This window comes from Gopherus flavomarginatus, chromosome 1 (assembly GCF_025201925.1).
Source record: "Gopherus flavomarginatus isolate rGopFla2 chromosome 1, rGopFla2.mat.asm, whole genome shotgun sequence".
Taxonomy (NCBI): Eukaryota; Metazoa; Chordata; order Testudines; family Testudinidae; genus Gopherus; species Gopherus flavomarginatus.
This window is the reverse complement of record NC_066617.1, coordinates 330,942,674-330,965,049: the sequence shown is the minus strand read 5'-3', so window position 1 is coordinate 330,965,049 and position 22,376 is coordinate 330,942,674.

Sequence of the window (22,376 nt, the reverse complement as noted above, 5' to 3'; positions counted from 1 at the left end):
TCCATATTTTAAGCATGTAGCTGTTTTATAAATGCACATTTTTCTCCAGTCCTACACAGCTGGGAAACAATGAGATGTAAAAATAAAGGAAATAGACTATTCAAATAAACTTCTGACAAGATAGCAACAGGAAGATGATCAAAGTATGGAACAATTTATTTGAGGCAAGTGTAATATTATTATGCTTTTATGTGTCACACTGATGTCCTATTAAAGAAAAAGGAGATGGCATTTGTTCCGTGTTCTGTGTAACACATACTACCCTGCTATAGAATTTACAGAACACTGACAATCTGTTTTTTTTCCTGCTGGAGCTCCAGATACACCTGCTGAGCTCAGTGTTACATCAGTTCAGGACAGCAAGCCAACAACTTCTTTAGGGGTGTGACCTTGAGATTAGGGTTTGGGAATTGACCTATATATACTGTGCAGTTTAGCTTTGTTTTAGAAACTTTGGCCCTGATTCTTCGCTGATGAGCAGCCACTTCCTCTTGTCCAAAGTGGGCTCAATTCTGATTTCAACCTCACGGTTTTGCACTGGTGTAACGCCACTGACCTCTGCAGGGTTACTCTCTATTTACACCAGCATAAAGAGGAGAATCAGACCCACTCCGTGCAAATTGAGCTACCATTGGTGTACATGAGTAGAGAACTTTGCACTCACCTTACACAGGTGTTCATAGATACTACAGGGCAGGAGAGAATGAGGCTCCTTGACTCATTTGGCTAAATTTGGAACCACTTTACATCCCATGGTCCTGATCCTTTTTCAGTAGAAGTTGATGGCAAAACACCCCTCTTGATCTTTGAGACATGCTGCAAGGCCCATCCATCTACCCGGCTCTAGTATTATTAATGATTGAAATGATAAAGCTCCACATAACGAACTGAGGTTTAGATCTTCAAAAGTGTAGTTCTGCACACACCAAACTTACAAGTGTGCAACTCCTGGAGCACACGGTCAAGTCTGGGCTTAGCTAGAAATGTAGACTGTAGGATAAAGTACCTACAAGTCAGCTCTAAGATCCCTGTCAAACCTGAACATACATTCTTATCCCTGCTTCTCTCATCTTTTCTCATGACTACTGTCCTCCTGCTGATTGTTCTGTCCTGTCCTTTATGACATTCAGGACACTACTTTATTGCCCAGTGTATCCAGTGTACTCTCACCGCAGGTCATCCCATCTCTGGAGATGAACTTCTGATTACATGTCTACAGTTACCATCACTTCTTTCTGCTTCCCCAGGCTAGTTTCTACTTGGGACTTCTTCAGTCAACCTAATTTTAACCGAGCCTGCCTGGACCCTCTTAATTCAGCTGGCCAACCTGTTTGCCTACTTTTTGCCTGTCTGTTCATGCTTTGACAGTACCATTTTATAAAAGAGGTCTTCTTGTAGCAATCCATGGTGTATTAAGTTGTGGTTACAATTTTATGGGAAGATGGTTCTTTTCTAAGGCAGCTCTCACTATCCACATTAATTTCGTCTCCTTGCAACCTACAGCTTTATGCTTGCTTGCATCCCACATGCCTGGCCAAGCCCATCTGTTCCAGATGGTCACAGATTTAGTGTACTGGCAATGCTGTTTCTTTTATGCCAGTGCAGGAGGTTCTCATTAGATACATAATTTAAAATGCTGTATAACATCATGGGTGATGTGGAGAATAAGATAACCATGTACAGGTATTTGAATGGGTCTTCTCCTGATTCAGTTAAATTCCTATTGACTACACTGGAATTTTTATTTGAGTGAGAACTGCTGGACTGGGGCCCAAGGAACAAAAAGTCTTGTTTAGGGAGTAAGAACAATGGAATTAAGTTGAGAGAAAATTTAGGATATCTTCAACTGCATCCTAAAACCAGATCTATTTAATTTAACCTCATGACTCATAGACTACGTCTACACTGCCCGGCAGTTTGGACTACGGGGATGTGAACAGCAGTGTGCACTAAAGTGCTGCGCTGTAACTTCCCTGTATGGATGCTGCAGGTGCAAACTAAAGGTTCCTAGTTTGCATTAATGTAGTCTTGTTTGAAGAGGCCTATGTCAACACAAACTAGATACCTTTGAATTCGTGCCTGCAGCATCCACACAGAGTAATCACAGTAGAGCACTTTGGTGTGTGCTGGTATTCACAGTTTCTAGTCACCATGCCACGTAGGTGCTAATTAAATTACATTACATTATTACATTATAAATTACAAAGCAGATGAAGTTCACCACTGTCATTACCTCAATAGAAACCACTGCTTCTGCCATCAGAAATATTTGCAGCCATTTTGTCAACCCGCAGCTGTGCTCTGCATTGTCTGGAACTTCAGGATGGTTTTCAAGGAGATCCATCTCCGGAAGGGCAGCCTGGAGGTTACAGAAGCATGAGCGACCATTGCAAATTCTGTATTATGGAAAAGGAGGTGCAAAAGATGATGAAAAGCACTAATGGCCAGCACATGAATCTTGTAGGAGCAATGAATCCAATAAGGTGTTGGAGTCACAACCATTTCGGCAAAAAGAAAACTGCCGCTTTGCTTCTGCTGTTGGCACGGATACCACCTCTGTCCATCTTTCAATATGCTCCTCCTGGCCAGCAGATTTCATTTCTGTCTTATCTGAGATGAGTCACAGCCAACTTGCCATCGTCCATATCCCTACCTCAGATAGACACTGTGAAAGTAATAGGACTGTTATAGAATCTTGAGGAAAAGAAAGGATAGAAATGACCATATTGGTGACACTGCAGGCCAAAACATTTCACCATTCCTGTCATAAACAGATAGGTAAGGGTTAATGTCTCTTTTACCTGTAAAGGGTGAACAAACAGGGAACCGGACACCTGACCAGAGGACCAATCAGGAAACAAGATACTTTCAAATCTCGGTGGAGGGAAGCCTTTGTTTGTGTTTTTGGGTTTTGCTTTGTTCTCTCTGGGTTCTGAGAGTAATCACACGTACCTACAGGCACTCTAATCTTCTGTTCAAATTTAGTATGTACAAAGGTAGAAAGGTGGTTTAGTCTTTTTGATTGTTTTTCTTATTTGCAAATGTGTATCTGGCTGGTAGAAATTAAATGTGTACTGGCTGGTAGAGTTTTAATGTGTATTTGGCTGAAAGTATTTTAAATTGTATTTCTGTTGGAAGAGGCTTTTTCTCTAGTTTCTATAAGCTGACAGACCCTGTAACTTTTACCCTCTAAAGTACAGAGACACCTTTTACTTTTTTCTTTCTTTTTATTAAAAGTTTTGCTTTTAAGACCTGTCTGATTTTTCCCCCTTGTTGAGGCTCAAGGGAATTGAGTCTGTACTTAACAGGGAAGGGGAAGGGAGGGGAAGGGTGGAATCCCTTTGTTTTAGATTCATGGAGCGTGAATCTGTCTATCTCTCCAGGAGACCTAATTTCTCTGTGTTGTGATTCAAGGAGTTTGAATCACAGTAATCTTCCAGGGTAACCCAGGGAGGAGAAGCCTGGGAAAGGCAACAGTGAGGTAAGGGGTTTACTTTCCTTGTGTTAAGATCCAGGGGGTCTGGGTCTTGGGGGTCCCCAGGGAAGGTTTTGGGGGGACCAGAGTGTATCAGGCACTGGAATTCCTGATTGGTGGCAGCTTATCAGATCTAAGCTGGTAATTAAGCTTAGAGGAATTCATGCTGATACCCCAACTTTTGGACTCTAAGGTTCAGATTGGGGAAAGATACTATGACAATTCCCCTAATGGCTCTTCATATGGTTTGAAAACAAGGGGTGACAAGATGGAAACCTGTAGGTTTTTGAATGTCAGGACTTTCAGGGAAGTTAAACAGTTGCCAACATCTTTTAGCATGTCTTGTTCCCCTAGAAATCTAAGGAACATACTGCCAATGGCAGGGCTAGAAGTTCCCTCTTGAGTCATTTAAAGCTGGACTGGACAAAGAACGAGAGCACAATCCTGCCCAGGCTGGGAGAATAGACCAGAAAAATGATGAGGTTTTGTCATATCTAGCTATGATTTTAATACTATATCACAGGAAGTGATAAGAAAGAGTATATTTAAAATAATCAGTATAGCCAAATTCAGATTCAGCCCAATACCTGATACACAAGCTTCAAAGAAAAAGGTAACACTTGCCCCTCCCTAATTGTGTAGGAAATGCAGTTTACTAGAGATATCAGAATTTTAAACTGTAGCCTGTTTAATAAACCCCTTCTGCCTTACAAGTCCAATATTGCTTGTTTGTTAGAGCTGTAATGAAGAATGAGACGGAAATTGCCCACTGTGCTGACAGAAAATGTCAAACAGCTCCAAGTGTTGAAATCAATTATTCTGAAAGCATGAGGTAATGTTTATGTAGTTCCAAATGTGATTTCTTTTTATTTTTGAGGTGTGTACATGTGCAGTGAGTCGTGATCGTCAGTAACACAGAGAGGAAGAAAGGAACAATGTGCATGGAGTAACACACAACAGAACCCTTATAATTTTATTTTCCCTGTACTAAACAGGAGACTGAGAGAAGAAGCTTGGAGAGATTGTATAAGTAGCCTCCAGAAATGATTTCTAAGTAGACCATTTAATATTCAGACATGTGACTAATCTGTGGAAGAGCAATGAGGCCCAAATCAAACATTGTTAAGTGACTTTTATGGGGGAAGAGACTATATTAAAGTTATAATAACCAGCCAAGGAGAAACATTGTGACAAATACAAAGCGACTCCACTTTTAGATCTTTTTTTCCTCTTGATAATTTGGGTCAGATTTTCAGATGAGAGCATTTAACTACACCTGGAAATCCTAGACATGCATCTGCTGCACATGAAAATCCCACCTTTGGGCACATAAAAATGAAGTGGTGTGACAAAGTTCCTCCTCTACCTTGGTGGGTCCTGCGCTTATTGGCAGATTTGCTCACCTCAGTGATCTCCCCCACAGTCTGGATCAACTCTTCCTGTGTCTGATCAGGAGTTGGGAGGTTTTGGGGGAACCCGGGCCTGCCCTCTACTCCGGGTTCCAGTCCAGGGCCCTATGGATTTGCAGCTGTCTATAGTGCCTCTTGTAACAGCTGTGTGACAGCTACACCTCCGTGGGCTACTTCCCCAAGGCCTCCTCCAAACACCATCTTTATCCTCACCACAGGACCTTTCTCCTGGTGTCTGATAACGCTTGTACTCCTTAGTCCTCCAGCAGCACACCCTCTCACTCTCAGCTCATTGTGTCTCTTGCTCCCAGCTCCTCACACGCACTTCCTCTCCTCTGGCTCCTCCCCATCTGACTGGAGAGAGCTCCTTTTAAAACCCAGGTGCCCTGATTAGCCTGCCTTGATTGACTGCAGTTGTTCTAATCAGCCTGTCTGCCTTAATTGGTTCCAGCAAGTTCCTGACTACTCTAGTGCAGCCCCTGCTCTGGTCACTCAAGGAACAGAAAACTACTCACCCAGTGACCAGTATATTTGCCCTCTACCAGACTCCTGCACCCCACTGGCCTGGGTCTGTCACAGTGGGTACTCACTTGCATATCCAATACATGTAACTGCCAAACAAATAGATTCCTAGGCATGAAAATGTCAATTTTTCATGAGCAAATGCTTCCCTTTGCTTTGCAGATGAAAAGAGTGTGCTTATGTTTGATACCATCACAAAATATTAGAAATAGCAGCACTTTCCAATTATTTAGCGTGTTTCATCTGAAGACCTCAATTCACTTTGAAAGCATGAACTGTATCTCATATCACCCTCTGAAAGGGGCATGTCTCAGATTGGTGTCCTGGGCACAGGCAGTTAAAGGGACTTTCCCGTGGTGACACAGTAAGTCAAAGTTTGCCTAAACTAGGGTTTTTAGCCACCAGGGTAGCTACCCTGTATAAACCCCTAATGCAGGTGACTTTCACCGGTTCAGTTTATCCTGGTTTCTCAATAAACTCAGTCAGTGTAAGTCCTGGTTTACACCAGGGCACCATGTCTACACCAGAGGCTTGCACTGAGACAGGTATATTACTCTAGCTATATCAATGCTAAAAGTTCTTGGTGAGATCCTCAGCTGGAGTAAACTGTCACAGTCCCACTGAAGTCAAGACAATTTACACCTGCTGAGGATCTAGTCCTCTAATGTCATAATGTAGATATGATCTTCCCTACTCCAGGTAACACTGTGTCCCTTACTTATTTTGCCCACTGGGGTGTCCACATCTGAAAATCTACCCTTTGTAAGTGTTGTTTTGTTATACTTGACGCTAGATAGGTAAGGAAGAGCAAAAGGCTTTTTTAAGCTCAAAAGAAAAATGAACGGGTATGTGCATGTGCTTTGATTTTCCTGTAAGTGTGTTTTGTTTCATGATATGAGAGAACAGTTATATGGGATGAGGAGGATCTAGAGAAGCAGGAGAAGAAAGAGACAGCAAGTGGTTTTACAGCTTAACATTGTACATTTCAGATGTTACATTCATGTGCTTGCATATTTTTTCTTAATGTTTTTCTTTATTGACTTTAATAACATCCTCCCTGGGCTAATGAGATTAGAGCTTTTAAAAAAACATTGCTAAGGGGAGTAAGTTTTGTTTCCCCAAGCTTTCAGAACTTACTCTACTGGACAAAACTCTTCCATCTCACAACCTTTTCTTAATGTGTCCCTTCTTCTGGTCTCAGATGCTTAAATCTCTAAGTTACTTTTATAAAAGTAAATATCTAACAGATGCAGGAGTGCACCTTGGAGGTTGGGATGAATGTACTTTATCATCTTATCCCTTGCCATGATGTTTTCATCTGTTCAGGTGGTGAACACATGTGCTGTCTTCCTAATTTCATGATATATAAATATATCAAACTACATTTATGAATAAAGATAATGCAACAGTGACAGCTAAAATTTTCCATTTCATGGTGTGGAATTGCACTCCACAAATTAGCAGAAAAATATGGGAATCCTTACATGAAAAAGATAAAACCCTTTTGCAAAAAGGGTGCTCATATGAGCTGTCACTGTTTTATGAGAATGGCTGATGTGATAGGGAAATTGTTGATCATTTAGTTCTCCATCCTGCTACTGCTGAAGCCAATGGCCAACTCCCCATTGCCATCAACGGGAATAGGATCTGATCATTTATATTCAAATAATTATGGATCAGATTGTCCCAGGTCCTTACATGTGGGATGTACAAAGATTTCAGCTCACATTTCCTGTGCCCACAAGTATCCATTTGAATGTATGAAACTTGTGTTTGCTTTTCATGAATATGCTAGCAAAGGAGTCTGTAGGAATGATCATAGAACAGCAATTTTTAAGTGAATACTAGAGAACATTCATGAAGAATATATTTTAAGTTCATAAACACATTAACCCCAGCAACCTGATCCCAGACGGTAACATCATCCATTCAGGGACCATCACGTCCCATGCAATCTTCTAAGCTGCTCAGCACAGCTGGAATTTTGAATATAAAATATTTGCAATTATCTGCCCTCAGACAAACCACAGACTAAGAATTATTCTCAAAAATTATCCTGCAAATAATATTGAAAAGCAAAATAATTGGAGAAATCTCAAAGACAGCTCACAAGCAGGAAAAGAAGGACATATTTTTAAATAAATTTTTTATGAAGTTTTTGCCCGAACTTGTTAAATACACATTGTTAGTTCAAAACACACTCTTGCATCCTGTCCTGAACACACAAATAGATGCCTGAACATGCCCTCCCCTACAATCTCTGTCAAGTTCCAGCACTACCTGATCACACTGTAAGTAGACCTAGTACGAAAATGACAATTATTTTTGTGAGAAATAAAAAAAAAATCTTCTGAAATTTTTTATTGTTGGAACACCAAAACCCCACATTTTTCATTTTTCAAAAACTGTTTCTAATGAAAAAAGTTGTTTTTTTGTTAAAACTTTTCAAACTTTGAAAACCCAAACCTGAATTTTTGGATCAAAAATTGATTTTTTTACCAAAACCAAAATTTTAATCCTACATTTCAATTTTATATTTAATATTTTGATCAAAAACATTTTATATAAAAATAATGTTTTGATAAGTAAATTCTGATGAGCTCTAATTATAAGGTCAATTTCTTGATTACCACTACCAGTACCAGCTACTTCCCACAAGGATGATTTGCTACTGAGTGATATTTACAATGGCCTGGGTCATCCCTTCTGCTTATATGAGCAAAGAGGACTGTACATGAGTGGAGCTGCCCTGGGTGCATGGAAAGGAGAGGGAAGGTACCACCTCACCAGCAGCATTCCCCTTCTCTTTTCTCAGTAGAGTCCCTACACTGTGTTTTGGGGATGGGAGTAGGAGGGGATGAAGCAGGGAGCATGAGTATCAAGAACATAGCGGCCTTTCCCTATAAGATCCCTGCACTCCCCCTGTCCACTTTGCAGCCTCCTAAACTTCTCCCCTGACTAGGAGGAAAGAGTACCAGAAAATTAACCAAGGATAACTCTTTCCTGCATTTGCCCTCTTCTGGCCCTGGCTTTTGATCTGAACCAGCGATTCCTATGAAGATCATTGTCACTGCTGTTTCCCTGTGGACATCCACAGTGGTGCAGCCTCTAATGGAAGAATAGAGAGTGAGAGGAGGAGGATCTATCGGGGATCGATTTATCGCATCTCATATAGACGTGATAAATCGATCCCCGAACAAGCACCCGTTGACTCTGGAACTCCACCAGGGTGAGAGGCGGAAGCAGAGTCTACGGGGTAGCCGCGGCCGTTGATCCCGCACCATGAGGATGGGAGGTAAGTCGAAATAAGATATGTTGACTTCAGCCACGCTATTCCCGTAGTTGAAGTTGCATATCTTACATCGATCCCCCCCCCCAGTGTAGACCAGGCCTTTAACCCTAGTTAAACTAATCATCTTTGAAGCCAGACTTGCTGCTTGCTAACGATTCCTTTGGCTCTCCTGACTCCCTTGCCTCCTATCTGTCTTCTCATCTTCTTCTGCAAATTAAAGGAACTATCATCCCTTCTCTCCATGGCCAGAGGGGACAAAACCACAACAGGCAGGGCAGGGGGAGCCTCCATGGCATTATTCTTCCTTCCTCCAACCCAGGGAAGCCACTCTGCATGGGGTTTGAGCTTTGCAGGTGGAGAGGAGCAGTAAGGACAGGAGAGGGTAAGCCTGAAGCTGACAGTTCTCCAGTTCCCTACTCTCAAACCAAGGGACTTTTGTAGGTAAGTTCATGCTAACCGTGTTAGAATGTGGATCCCAATAGACATGTCCCAAAGTGAGGGAAGGTGCTAGTTCAGGAAAGCAAATTCCATCTCTGTTCAGGAAAGCACTTCAGCACAGATTTAACTTTAAACACTTTTGACTTCAATGGGACTTAAGCACCTGCTTAAAGTTAAGCAGGTGCTCAAGTGTTTTCCTGAGTTGAGGTTGGTAAGAGGCTGTACTTTATGGGACAGGAAGAAAAAGAGGGGAGGCAGAGGTAGGAATATGTCACACTAATGAGGAGCAGCCTAAAATAGATTCCCAAATGGTGTGGATGAGAAAGTTCTTGCATAAGCCTCAGGAACTGTCAAAATCCTGTCCTAAATCCTGACCTCTTGGACGTACAGAGAAATAAATTAAAAACAAGTAAGACAAACAGGAACAAAATGTATGAAATAGAGACTGCTTGGGGAAATAATCAGAAAAAAGCAATCCTCTCTTCCCCATGACACTGACATCCACAGATCTGCCTGCCAAGCATGTGATTTACATCCACTGCGAAAGGATTTTTTTAAAATGCCTAATAACATATTTGATTCTCTTAACCCTCTCCCCTTTTGTTACCTCTGTCCATGACATTTAAGAGCACAGCTGGAGCCCCCTAAGCTAACTGAAGTCAGATGATGGTCTGAGAGCAGCCAAACATCCCAGAAGCAGTAAGAGGCTGGCAGGCAGAGCAGCTTGACGGGACAGCAAATGGCAGTTTAAGGAGTGAGCGACAGAAAGGGGAGTAGGGAGTTTGATCAAATTTGTCATGTCAATGGAAATATTCTTCTTAATTAAATATTGCATGTTTTTATTTTTCTTTTCTTTTGTCCTAATGGAGAAGTCATGCTGAACTATTTGAGGTATGTCAAATATTGGAAAAATAAGCCTGGACAGAACAGAGGCACAGATGTTTTCAGTGTTTGATTTTTTTTTTTTAAATATTTGTGGCCACCATGTGTTGCTGCATGACACAGCCCTCTGGGTCTCAAGCTGAACTTCATCAATTGCCTTTTGAGTTCAGTATCTGTGATCTCGCTGCTCCTGACCACCTTGTAAGTAAGGTCTTGTCTACCCTGGGATTTTAGCCACCAGTGCAGCTGGGCTTAATCATCTGATTGCATAGACTACGGATGCACCAGTGGGTTTTCCTACCAGGGTAGCACAGTGCAAATTGCTCGGCACAAGTGCAAATCATAACTAAACTCGAAGTTTGCACTGGGTCTGGGGAAGCTACCAATGCAAATTGTGTTTCAGTGGTACAAGTGGTGACTAAGCCAGGGGTTTGCAACAGTGGTTTACCTTGTAAAGAACTGAAACTAAAATAATTAGAAATGGGCTTGAGCAAGAAAGTTTAGAATGAAGGTTGAACTTTTCAAACAATAATGAGGAAGCCTAGCCACCTTTGCCAGCATAGGGCCAAATCGTGGCCAGCTGGCATGGCAGTGCAAGAGAGGAATGAGGTGTAAGCTCCAGCCTTACTTCCTTGTGCTGTCTACCTACATTGTGGGCAGTAGCACAGCAGGGGAAGTAGGCTTTGCAGAGCCACTACACAGATGTTCAGGAGTGCATGGGGAGTGGGTTGAACCTTTGCTTTGCCCTCTCCTCCAGGAAGTGTCTGTAATGTAGCTGTACTGCTGCACTGGGCTGAAGGTGCTATGCCGTGTGTGGACTCTGCACAGTTTACTTCATCGCTAGAGCAGTGGAGAAACTAGGAGGGAGAGCTGAGTCATAATATCCCTTCCAGGTTGCTCCAGGGTCAGCACAAAAACCTGCTGCCCCTTGCTCAGGGCAGATCAGCTAGTCACAGTCCAGCAGATAACTAGCTCATAGCTGAAGCTTAGAAACATGAGCATTGACTTGAGTCTTGATCTTCAGTGACCAAAAGAAAAAAAATCCTCCTGCTTTCCAGAGTAGTTCACATAAGAAAATGTAAATGATGCTGAACTTCTTGCTTTTACTCATTCATCCCTGGCTATTAAACCCACAGATACAATCAGTACATCAGACCTTCCTGTTCCCTCTTCACCCACCCATCCAGCTACCTGGAGCCAGTCTGTATAATATGTCTGTACTGAGGCGTTCTCTCTCACTCAGTTCAAGCCTTCTGAGCTCTGTAGTGCTCGCTGCTGCTCTTCACCACACAATGAAATCACGAGTGACTGCAACAATGTACAGGCGAGTCCACTCAGAATAAAAAGTTCAGGGACTGTGTGCCAGAGGAGCTGTTTTAAAAGCAGAAGAAGGTCATCAAGGCCATGCAGCAAGAATCTGAGAGAAAGGTTCAGGTCATGAGGCCTTTTTCTTTGGGAAGGCATCACAAGGTGCTTCCTGCCAATCCTTCAGATAGGAGACTGATTGAATTTAATGGCAGCAGCATCCATGGCAAAAGGAATTTGAATTGGTGAAAACTTGCAAAGATTAGTAAAAGAGGAGAAGGCAAGAAAGCTCAATGTTGGAAGGGGGAGAATAAAATGGGAAATGAGAAGAAGGGGAGTGAGGTGACGGAGACAGATGGGAGAGGGAAAGGTGAAGAAAAGGAGAATAGATGAGGAAGGGAATGTAGGGCATAGAGAGTAGGAGTTGACTTGTGGACAGGCAGGAAAAAAGAAATAAGAAGCTGGGATGAGCAGCCCAGAGGGATAATTGTTGCCTCATTTCCCTGTATTATCAAACACTTGGGCAAGAAACGAGGTTTGAACAACGTGATTCCCATTACAGACAAAGGGATTATCAACACTAAAGCACTGTGCAGCACTTAGAAAACGTCAGGGGTGGCCATCCACCTGTTTAGTATTTAGCTCTGAAAGGCACATTTTTTTACTGAGGCGAGTCACCTCTGACCCCCTCACCTCCTCACCACACATGCACAAACACACTCAGACTCCTGGAGAGGAGACCCTTGCCTGCCTGCCTAGCTGTTCAAAACCCCATGTGGTTTGAAACAAGAATGAGATAAAAACTGCTTAGATTAATGACCTAGGTTGCAGTCTGTTCTTCGGTGCATGGGACCTGTTTTGTGGGTGAACATGGGCCCTCCCCTTCCAAAGCTGTCACTTTTGCACATTCCATCATCACTAAATTCACTTTTAATGTTTGAAGAAACTCAGAGATCCACTAAATCAATATACACGTTTTAGCAGAAGCCAGTGATTATGGAACAGCAATAGCCTCCTTGTAGTTCAGATTAAAATTAGTTTTCCGTTGTAAGGCCAATATTTAACATCCTACCTCAACTTCCCCTAACCAAATCCCCCTAAAACTTCACATGCCGTATCTCATCCCAGGGTAAGATTTTTCTGGGAAATTTTTTGGGAAAATATATAAAGGTTTAAATGTATGGATCCAGATCCTTCCCTCTGATTCTTATCAGTGAGTGCAAAACCCACTGACCCTGACATGCCCCCTCTATCCGGTAGAGTTGGGAAGGGAGGCATAAAGTGATCATAACTGGCTCTGTGCCTCTCAGGGATATAGGGAAGCTAAAGGCACAAAAGAGGACTGAGCATAGAGCAGGAATCTGACCTTTACTTTGTGCTCCACTCCTGGTTGGTGAAGTGATTCCTTTACATGTAAAGTTTGTAGAGTGCTCTCAGTTCCGGTGTGTTGGAAGGCACGATGGAAGTTACTGCTTTACTTTAAGTTCTGTACTAGAAGCTTGAATACTTACCTCAGAGGAGTGCAAAATATGTGAATAAGCACAATTTCTGTTATGCAATAAACATGGAGTAAGTGAGGCTTAAAGGTGATTCATTTTGAAAGTGTCTGCAACATAATGAGAACACCTCAACCAGGCAACCACTTAGGCTGTGTTGGCATTTGGCATGAGCTCTGGAGAGATCACTGGTCCTCTATTTCCACCTTCCATGAGCTAATAGTAAAGTACAGGATGAGTAACAACTGCACATGTACCTTATTGGTCTATGGCTATATGTTGTTACACTACTAGAGTAAAACAATAATAAAATAATAAAAAAATAAAAACAAGGAGTCTGATCTCCCATTGGTATAAATGAGGATGAACTCTGCTGAAGCCAATAGTGTTACACTGGCATAAAACTGGTATGTGTGAGTTCAGAATCAGCTCCTAGAAGGATATTCATGAGCAGAAATAAAACACTCCCTCTGGGAGAAATTCAGCCCAAATAACTCAGTAATGAGGCTTTATGTGGATGAAGTGAGGGGGACTGGTTAGTAAAATTGACTAACACAACTTGAGAGCACTTCTTCATTTTATCAGACAAACACTGTAGCTCCTCTGAGCAACTGAATGGAGTGTTAGGGACACTGAATATGTGTAATCACAGGCACTGTGGCCCCTTTCCACCACTAGACACCTCCATTGCTACCTTCCTTACTGGACTATGTAGAATCAGTAGATAAACCTCCTCCATATTATGAAGACACTGTTCAGGTACTTCTCCACCTACAGGTCCCAGTGCTTGTAGCACTTGCTTGTTGTGCAGGATCACTGTCTGTGTGCTGATCCTGTCCACCAACAGTTTGGAGTCCCACCATAGGGCTTATATGGTGCTGAAAACCCTCTGTGGGACTTCTATCAATATTAGCAGCATCAACAGGAGATGAGAAAGGAGGTGTGGATAAGGAATCCTAATTTTCTTTTCCTATTTTGCACATAGCAGGTGGAGTGATCTTAATTAGTAACATGAGTGAGAAATTCAGAACCACATGGAAGCAACAACACTTGAACTCTCTTAAAACTGGATCAAATTCTAATGAATTGATCTAGTATAGGAGGAATTTTGTTGGTATCTCAGTAAACTGTTTAATGCACATTCAACTAAAAGTTTTGAGAGGTAGTGGGGAGAATTGAGTTAGCCAAAAAATGCATTAAGAAAATATGTTTTTTTTTAAAATGTAACTTTCCCGAGCTGTAGGAGGAGGGGTTTGCTTTATGCCAAATGGAACTTCACCATCTCCTTGACAACTTTCAGATTCCAGTAGGAATTGAGGATGCCTGTGAACTCAATGTCAAGTCGATTAGTGAGCTATTCAGGCATATCTTAATAGCTGGATGTGTATTCAACTTGTAAACAAGCTGTGCTTTAAAAATGTGTAACTAAGCTTACCAAAGCTAAACTCAGGCTTCTTTAACATCTCCAGCACAAGGCACATTCAAATGCAAATAGCTTTGTAGGAAATAACATCCAGGGACAAATTCTGAGCCAGATTGTGCTTGGCTCATGGGCGGTCAGTGGCAGGAGAAGGGTGCTGGAAGCCTTAGCATATGTCACCTAAGGGTCAGACACAACTACACTCTGTCCTTATTCATTTGAGTCATGCAGTGATTAAGGATCATGAGAGGAAGGCAAGACCAATGCCCCCCCCCCGCCTCCACACAAGTCCACAGCACAGGACTGGCTCAGTGAGAGAAATAAGCTGCATGCCTGGAAGGCAGGGCCATCCAAAGTGGGGGTTCAAATAGAACTGGGACAAGACCAACTATTTTTTTTAATAACTTTATTTCTCATTCTTTTCTTCCTTTGTGAGGCCCTAGCCTTCTCAGTTTAGTGCCCCCAAATGCGTTTATTCAGGTCCCTGTTTAGTGTCCCCCCTCCGGGCACTCTAGGACCCATGCAGTATGCCAAAAGGTATATTTGAGTCCACAATTAGTGCACTGAATGGACCATTCAGGACCAGGCTTAAAGCTTTGTAGATGTCATTGATATCCACACCAAAACAGGGGATATTAGTACAGAGGTTATTTTAGAGAAGCTGAAAAAAGTCAGTTTAGATATGGCTGATTGCAAGGGACAAAGCTATGACAATAGAGCTAATAAGGCTGCTGAATCTTGTTGGAGAAGCTGCTGCAATTGTTGTTCCCCAAGTTGGTCTATTTCTTGGAATTGTCCAAAGATTTTATAGTCTGTTTTCCACTTCTACTAGTCACTGGAATGTGTTGAAAAAGCATATTAGCATTACATTAAAATGTCAAAGCCTGACAAAATGGTCAATAGGATAAAGGCAATCCATCCACTTCAAAATCAGAGTGGCGTATGTGTGCATTTGGTGCAAGGAGCTCCTGGCCCTCAGAGACTGTGTACGGGCTTTGGAGGCCAGGGTGGCAGAACTAGAGGAGCTAAGAGAGGCAGATTGGTATGTTGATGAGGCTTTCCGGGACACTGTAGAGTTGTCCCACCTCCAGTCAGACAGCCCCTGCACTGTTGAGGAGGATGAAAAGCCTAGGGAAACAGAGCAGTGAATGGGAACGGAGGGAAACATTCCCATAGTTGGGATCCTCCTTCCAGATAGTGTTAGGATATCCTCTTGCACTGAGGTTTCCTCTCTAGGGGAGGGAACTCCAGTCACTAGGAAAAGGCAGGTGTTAGTAATGGGAGATTTGATCATTAGAAACATAGATAGCTGGGTTTGTGATGACTGAGAGAACTGTATGGTGACTTGCCTGCCTGGTGCGAAGGTTGCAGATCTCTCGAGGCATCTAGACAGACTTATGTGTAGTGCTGGGGAGGAGCCGGTGGTCGTGATACATGTAGGTACCAATGACATAGGGAAGGGTAGGAGAGACATCCTGGAGGGCAAATTTAGACTGCTAGGGAAGAGACTGAAATCCAGGACCTCTATGGTGGCATTCTCAGAAATGCTCCCAGTTCCACACTCAGGGGCAAGTGGGCTGGCAGAACTTCAGAGTCTCAATGCAGGGATGAGACAATGGTGTAGAGAGGAGGCGTTTAGATTCATTAAGAATAGGGGAAACTTTTGGGATAGGGGGAGCCTATACAGGAAGTATGGACTCCACCTAAACCAAAGTGGAACCAGACTGTTGGCACTTAACATTAAAAAGGTTGCAGAGCAGTTTTTAAACTAGGAGATGAGGGAAAGCCAACTGCTGCAGAGGAGCATGTGGAACAGACAGAGACTTCTTTCAGAGGAGAGTCTATTGATAGAGATTCTCTGAGTTATAGTCAGGAGCAGAGGATGGAAGAGGATAATGTAAGGGCCAGATCAGATGAGAAACATTCACATAAAGAATCAGACACATCAGAAAAGGGGAGACAAATAAACAGTGACAAGTTTTTAAAATGCTTGTACACAAATGCTAGAAGTCTAAATAATAAGATGGGTGAACTAGAGTGCCTCGTGATAAAGGAGGATATTGATATAATAGGCATCACAGAAACCGTGTCACCTGAGGACAATGAATGGGACACAATCATTCCGGGGCACAAAATATATTGGAAGGATAGAACAGGTCGGGGGAGGAGGAGGGCACTATATGTGAAAGAAAATTTAGAATCAAATGAAGTAAAAATCTTAAGTGAATCAACATGTTCCATAGAATCTCTATGGATAGAAATTTCATGCTCTAATAAGAATATAACATTAGGGATCTATTTTTGACCACCTGACCAGGACAGCTATCAAAATTAAGAACTCAATAATAGTGGGGGATTTCAATTATCCCCATATTGACTGGGAACACGTCACCTTGGGATGAAATGCAGAGACAAAATTTCTCGATACTTTAAATGACTGCTTTTGGAGCAGCTGGCACAGGAACCCACAAGGGGAGAGGCAACTCTAGATTTAGTCCTGAGTGGAGGACAGGAGCTGGTCCAAGAGGTAGCTATAACAGGACTGCTTGGAAATAGTGACCATAGTATAATAACATTTAACATCCCTGTGGTGGGAAGAACATCTCAACGGCCCAACACTGTGGCATTTAATTTCAAAAAGGGGAACTATGCAAAAATGAGGGGGTTAGTTAAACTGAAATTAAAAGGTACAGTGACTAAAGTGAAATCCCTGCAAGCTGCATGGGCACTTTTTAAAGATACCATAATAGAGGCCCAACTTAAATGTATACCCCAAATTAAGAGACATAGTAAAAGAACTAAAAAAGAGCCATCGTGGCTTAATAACCATGTAAAAGAAGCAGTGAGAGATAAAAAGAGTTCCTCTGAAAAGTGAAAGTCAAATCCTAGTGAGGTAAATAGAAAGGACCATAAACACTGCCAAATTAAGTGTAAAAATGTAATGAGAAAAGCCAAAGAGGAGTTTGAAGAATGGCTAGCCAAAAACTCCAAAGGTAATAACAAAATCTTTTTTAAGTACATCAGAAGCAGGAAGCCTGCTAAACAACCAGTGGGGCCCCTCGATGATCAAGATACAAAAGGAGCACTTAAAGATGATAGAGTCATTGTGGAGAAACTAAATGGATTCTTTGCTTCAGTCTTCACGGCTGAGGATGTTAGGGAGATTCCCAAACCTGAGCCAGCTTTTGTAGGTGACAAATCTGAGGAACTGTCACAGATTGAAGTGTCACTAGAGGAAGTTTTGGAATTAATTGATAAACTTAACATTAACAAGTCACCGGGACCAGATGGCATTCACCCAAGAGTTCTGAAAGAACTCAAATGTGAAGTTGCTGAACTATTAACTAGGGTTTGTAACCTGTCCTTTAAATCGGCCTCTGTACCCAATAACTGGAAGATAACTAATGTAATGCCAATATTTAAAAAGGACTCCAGAGGTGATCCTGGCAATTACAGACTGGTAAGTCTAACATCGGTACCGGACAAATTAGTCGAAACAATAGTAAAGAATAAAATTGTCAGACACCTAGAAGAACATAAATTCTTGGGCAAAAGTCAACATGGTTTCTGTAAAGGGAAATAGTGTCTTACTAATCTATTAGAGTTCTTTGAAGGGATCAACAAACGTGGACAAAGGGGATCTGGTGGATATAGTGTACTTAGATTTCCAGAAAGCCTTTGACAAGGTCCCTCACCAAAGGCTCTTACGTAAATCAAGTTGTCATGGGATAAGAGGGAAGGTCCTTTCATGGATTGAGAACTGGTGAAAAGACAGGGAACAAAGGGCAGGAATTAATGGTAAATTCTCAGAATGGAGAGGGGATAACTAGAGGTGTTCCCCAAGGGTCAGTCCTAGGACCAGTCCTATTCAACTTATTCAAAAATGATCTAGATAAAGGGGTAAACAGCGAGGTGGCAAAGTTTGCAGATGATACTAAACTGCTCAAGATAGTTAAGACCAAAGCAGACTGTGAAGAACTTCAAAAAGATCTCACAAAACTAAGTGATTGGGCAACAAAATGACAAATGAAATTTAATGTGGATAAATGTAAAGTAATGCACAATGGAAATAATAACCCCAACTATGCATACAATATGATGGGGGCTAATTTAGCTACTACGAATCAGGAAAAAGATCTTGGAGTCATAGTGGATAGTTCTCTGAAGACATCCCCGTAATGTGCAGAGGTGGTCAAAAAAGCAAACAGGATGTTAGGAATCATTAAAAAGGGGATAGAGAATAAGGAGAATATATTACTGCCCTTATATAAATCAATGGTACGCCCATATCTTGAATACGCCATACACATGTGGTCTCCTTATCTCAAAAAAGATATACTGGCACTAGAAAAGATTCAGAGAAGGGCAACTAAAATGATTAGAGGTTTGGAACGGGTCCCATATGAGGAGAGATTAAAAAGGCTAGGACTTTTCAGCTTGGAAAAGAGGAGACTAAGGGGGGATATGATCGAGGTATATAAAATCATGAGTGATATGGAGAAAGTAGATAAGGAAAAGTTATTTACTTATTCTCATAATACAAGAACGAGGGGTCACCAAATGAAATTAATGGGCAGCAGGTTTAAAACAAATAAAAGGAAGTTCTTCTTCACACAGCACACAGTCAACTTGTGGAACTCCTTGCCTGAGGAAGTTGTGAAGGCTAGGACTATAACAGGATTTAAAAGAGAACTGGATAAGTTCATGGAGGTTAAGTCCATTAACGGCTATTAGCCAGGATGGGTAAAGAATGGTGTCCCTAGACTCTGTTTGTCAGAGGGTGGAGATGGATGGCAGGAGAGAGATCACTTGATCATTGCCTGTTAGGTTCACTCCCTCTGGGGCATCTGGCATTGGCCACTGTTGGTAGACAGGTTACTGGACTAGATGGACCTTTGGTCTGATCCAGTATGGCCGTTCTTATGTTCTTAGTCCAGATCTTGACATTCAAATGGCTCGTGATTTACTTGGTGGCCTTTGAGACACTTTCTTGGAATTGTGGACTTTTGGATTCATTGCATGTAAGGAAGCTATTGCTTCACGGGCTGAAAAGGCTAGAAAGGTCGCTTTGTAAAATCACTTAGTGGTGAGTGCTTGGTTTTTTGCAGGGGAAGGGTCTGGATTTGAGTCTTCAAAGTGGGTCTGGAACACCTTTGGCATGGCACTGCCTGAAGGGTTTTAGCAGTGAGCATGGTCCCCATGTGTACCAAGGCACTAACGAAGCAATTCTCCTGAGAGAACTCAGGTTAATTCTTCCTCTATGACTGGCATGGTTCTGCATACTCCCTGGCTCTGGGCTGTAGCTAAATGACACAAATGAGCACTTTCCAAACAAAACTTCCATGGATTTCTTTTTCTGGAGATGCTGCATTGACTTTTTCCCATTCTTTTTAGTTTTGGGGCACAAATTCTGACTTACATGGGTATTTTGCTTGAGTAAGGACTCCAGGGCAAGTGTGCAGGGCTGAGTCCTGAACAGTTAATTTCCCTTGTATTTCACCACTCGTCTCTGCACAACAGCAAGCAGAAATCTGGAAAAACAAGTCTTCCTTGATAAAAATAAGAGAGGATTTGAAGCCCTATCATGGTCACTTTGTTCAGAGATAGAAATATAATGCACAGGGCAAAGCCATTTCTGGACATGCCAAAGGATAAGTCATTTTTCTTTGCTGTTGATATTTTCCCAGAACAGCTAAATAAATGTCTGTAGTTGCTGTCCCAAAGAGAAATAGTATCTTCCAAACACTTGGATTTTATGGGTATGTAGTAATGTTTTATGTTAGAACATTACCACAGGATATACTCAGATCTCTACAATGAAACACCTCTCCAATCAAACGCTTTAAAATCTTCACCCAATCCTTTGGTCCATAATACAATTGTAACGAATCATCATTAAGTGGTTTAGTTAGGACAGACAGAAACTGCACTATGATTTAAGAGGTAGTTCATCAAAGGAAACTCCATGGGAGCAGCCTGAAAGGGTTATTTGAAATTATATCAAAGAAGCAGAAGCAAATTCTATAACTATGCTTTAGGAAATCTAATTGGGCCCTAGTAGGATTTATCAGGTGGATTGTAGGCCTGTAAATAGTAAATGAAGAAATGAACTTAGTTAAGAGTTGTTCCTGGAGCATTAATAGTGCAGGGTTTCATCGTCGTGTTTATAGGGCCAGACTGTTTGAGCCCTTTACACTCATTGCTAGGCAGTTACTTATGCGGGTAGTCTCACTGAAGAGAAATCCCAGTTGCAATGGCCTAGCTAACCTTCAGAGGCTTCTCAAGAGCAAGATATGAAAAATAACAGGTAAGTCTTAGGACAAAACAATATTTTAGCTCATTTATGGATCCATTTATTTTTTTCAAATTTACAAAACAGCAAGAGGCATCTATCTCCTACTGAAGATGCCTTTGGCTCCTGCAACTCGCTCCTTGCAGTGAGAGTGAGGGAGTCACAATCTGGCCCCATATTGCTACTAATATATACATGCTGAATCTTGCAAGGCGCTGAGAATTCTGGCCCTGATCCAGCAGATCACTGAAGTAGGTGAGTAGTCCCATTGACCGTATCAGGCATCCAGTCCCTGTTCTCTTCCCCATCCTCAAACCCATGAAGTAGAGAGTCCCAATGTGGTTGTGTAAACGGTGAAGGGGCCTCACCTCAATTGTAAGTTTGTCAGGAAAGAAGGCGTCTCTAGAAGGAGACTCAGCCTCATATGTTTTGCTAGTTTAGAATCTCTCAATATTGTTTTGTTCATGTTTATGTTTGTGGTCACTGTTTAGTGCTTTTGTCTCACCAGAGACAATAAGTGCCACTAACAAAACTGCTGCCTCCCCAAAGCTAATATCTCCATGTACTTGATCCATTGCTTTACTTATTTATGGGACAGATTTCTTTCCTCTCTCTTGAGCCTGGAGTGTTGTCCTGTGGTATAAGCAGCCTCTGACAACCTGGATCACAATGGCTGTCTAGTCTAATCTATTCAGTGAACCAAGCACAGGTCATTGTGGAATATCAGCCATTCAGTCAAACAGGTTGTTTTAAATTTCTTAAATTGGAAAAAATTGAGTCAAAAATATTCCTTTTTCTGAGGAGAACAAAAATAAAGGAATGGCTAGACTGGGAATGAGTTATATAAATGATTGCACAAAGACTGACTTTGTTGGCACTGTTAACTACAAAATGATGGCCATAAGGATCATTTTCAGCCTGTCAGCTTACACTATCTACACTATATTGAATCCCTATATCCAATTATCTTCGTCCCGACTTTGATCAGTCTGTGTAGGGAGTCCCACAAATGCCTGATATGCACCAGAAGTCTGGTTATAGCCAACCATGAACCTCTGCCAAGTCTCCTGAACAAAGAAAAATAAATCCAAGTGAGCTATTGATCTTACATTTTATTTTACATGAATTGTCTCTTGATTTTCACTGTTATACCATCTACATATGGAGTTGTCACAACAATTACCTATATCATGATCTACTAAAAGACCAATCATGTCTTTTACATAGGCCTGGTATGTATAGCTGCATTTTTCCTCATGTTCAGTTAAATTACAGGTGAAACAAAAGAAGCCTTGCCATTATATATCACAGCTGTAGATTCCCAACATCAAAAACTTTAATTTACTAGGGAACATTCTAATATATATTTCCCTATATAGATAATGCATGTGAATAATTATAATTATAAATAAGAGACTTTTTCATGCAGAACACAGTTAGTTTTATCATTAATTATTATTATTATTAGCAGTTGTAGTACCGCATTGGTATACTCCACAGCTTACTATCTAGAAGCTTGCAAGACATATTCTCCATTCCACTAAATCGAAGAGGCCAGAGATAGCTAGTGGAGAATTCTTGTTGTGTAGATTCCTGCATCAGCTAACTAGCCACCTGGGCACAATGGGGAGGAGGGCTGAGTAAAGACTTGATCAAGCCTGGTATGTTTAATTTAATTTGATAGTTCCTTGGGGCAAGGGCTTGCACTTCTAAAATATTCTGTTAGCTGCCATCCACATATATGTTGCTAAAAGAAATAGTAAGTGATCATGAAACTTAAGTTTTATGCACCTCACTCCATGCTGGGGCACTGGTTCAGTGCTCACTAAGAGCGCCTCCTACTGC